Raw genomic sequence first — 2,488 nt, forward strand, 5'->3', positions numbered from 1 at the left:
TGTGCTGCGATTCAGGGTTCGCAAAGAGTCAGATATGACTGAGTGACTGATCTGATCTGATCTGAGACCAAAGCCCGAGAGGCAGTCCTATCTGCCAGGAAATCTGACAGAAGTCACACCACCTATACCCTTGGCAGCGGGTCCAACCATTACACACCAAATTGTGGACTCAGCAGTGCAACTGTTGCTTGGCTCCAACTCAACTCAACTGCGATCCTAGAAGTAGTCCTGTTAGTTTAGGGACCCAGCAGACCTTTACATGTAAAAATCAGTCTTTAAAGACTGAAAAAAGTTGTCTGCACCTGCCAGTGTATTGATATCCAAGAAAAATTACACAGATCATACAGAGTAAGACAAATATACCATCAAAGGTAACTAAGAAAGCTCTAGTAACTGACCTTAAAGAAATGGAGATCCATGAACTGATTAACAATGGATTCAAAACAATTACCTTCTTTCTGACCTATACTGACCTCTGCAATGCTGGTGAAGGCTAATGCTGGTGTCTGAGTGATTCTCTGGGCCCAGCAAAGAGACCAAATTTCCAAAGCCTTGAAGACAATGGATAACACCCCAAAATATGAACTCATTTTCCATTCTACTTTCATTGACTAAGCAGCTACCAAGAACAAAGCCTACATTTCCCAATACCTGGCAAACAAATGCAGTATTGCCTCACGAATTGATTGCTTCTCTGATGTACACCCACCAGTGTATTTGGGGAAAAGCTTCTAGAACATGTTGAGGAGTGTCTGTCCTTTTGTGAGACTGGAGAGATTCCACAAAAGAATCTGCATGTCTTGAAGGAGGCAATGATTCAGGCAGATGAAGCAGCAGCTAAGATTACTAGGAAGCTAGAGAAACAGGAGAGGAAATGCTTGAAGATGGAAAAGAAAAGGCTGGCTTCAGTTTCCCTGGCATCTTCAGAAAGCAGTACTGCCCCCAGAGGAGTGTGAGGAGACAAGTGAAAGACCCCAAAAATGAAAAAGAAGAAGTCCCAGAAGGATTCTCAGGAGGATGGAAGACCCATATGCCTCCTTTTCCAAACTGCAGAAAAAAATCTTTTTCGAAGGAGGACCTAGTTAGTAGTAATCTTGAAGAGACAGCTGGCAGTGGGATCTTCCCAAGGGGAAGAAATCTTTCCCCAAAGAGGAACCAGTTAGTGACTCTGATGAGTCAGGAGACTAGAGGGTCCCCAATTAAAAGAAGAAATTGTCTTTCAAGGAGAAGTTACTCAGTAGTGGAACTGAAGAGGTTACTGCCAGAGACAGCAGCAGCTCCAAGAAAAAGAAAAAGCTCTCAAAGCTATCCCAGGAATATTAGAATGGACATCTCTCTCTACCTTGGGGAGATATTTCCCAACACATTTTCTAGAGCCCAATAAAAATAAAAACAAACAAACAAAAAACAACTACCTTAAAGAAGCTCAGTGAACTATTGGGTTGACCAAAATTTTCATTGTTTCATTCAGTAAGATGGCTCTAGTAGCACTTGGTTGTCTTTAACTGTCAAAACAGTATCCTCCAATTAAAATAAATACATAAATTAAAACAAAATATGATTAGATAGTATTTTGACAACTGTCATGTCAATTTGCACTAAAAATCATTTCAAATTTGTTAGCTTTTATGTAGAATTTTAATATTGAAGATGGAAGGAAAAAGCAACATTTTTGGCATAATATGCTTTATTGTTTCAAGAAAGGAAAGAATGCAACTGAAATGAAAAAATATATATATTTGTGCAGTTTATGGAGAAGGTGCTGTGACTGAACTAACATGTCAAAAGTAGTTTGCAAAGTTTAATACTGGAGATTTCTCACTGGACAATGCTTCACAATTGGTAGACCATTTAAGTTAGTGATCAAATCGAGGTATTACTTGAGAACAATAAATTATATATCAATCAGGAGATGGCCAACATACTCAAAATATCCAAATCAAGTGTTGAAAATTATTTGCACCAGCTTGGTTATATTCATTGCTTTGATGTTTGGGTTCCGCATAAGTTAAGTGGAAAAAAAAAATAAAAAAGAAACCTTCTTGATGGCATTTCTGCATACAATTTGTTCCTTAAACATAAAAAAGCATTTCATTTTTAAAATAAATTGCAATGGGTGATGAAAAATGGATAGTGTACAATAATGTGGGATGGAAGAAATTGTGGGAAAAGTGAAATGAACCACTGCCAACCACACCATAGGCCAAAGTTGAATGAAGTGTATATAGTGGGATTGGAAGAGAGTCTTCTATTATGAACTCTTTCCATAAAACCAATTAATTGCAAGTACTGCTCCCAATTTGGAGAAGGCAATGGCACCCCACTCCAGCACTCTTGCCTGGAAAATCCCATGGCTGGAGAAGCCTGGTGGGCTGCAGTCCATGGGATCGAGAAGAGTCAGACACGACTGAGCGACTTCACTTTCACTTTTCACTTTCCTGCATTGGAGAAGGAAATGGCAAACCACTCCAGTGTTCTTGCCTGGAGA

At 39.4% G+C, this 2,488-nt stretch overlaps 1 non-coding gene across 1 annotated transcript; it reads left to right on the forward strand.

Annotated features, from left to right (window-relative positions):
• The first annotated feature begins 425 nt into the window (after positions 1-425).
• Positions 426-516, forward strand: LOC139181813 (small nucleolar RNA SNORD86). Its single transcript, XR_011565551.1, has one exon. It is a non-coding gene; the product is annotated as a small nucleolar RNA SNORD86 (small nucleolar RNA).
• The last annotated feature ends 1,972 nt before the right edge of the window (positions 517-2,488 follow it).

Source organism: Bos indicus, chromosome X (assembly GCF_029378745.1).
Source record: "Bos indicus isolate NIAB-ARS_2022 breed Sahiwal x Tharparkar chromosome X, NIAB-ARS_B.indTharparkar_mat_pri_1.0, whole genome shotgun sequence".
Classification (NCBI taxonomy): domain Eukaryota; kingdom Metazoa; phylum Chordata; class Mammalia; order Artiodactyla; family Bovidae; genus Bos; species Bos indicus.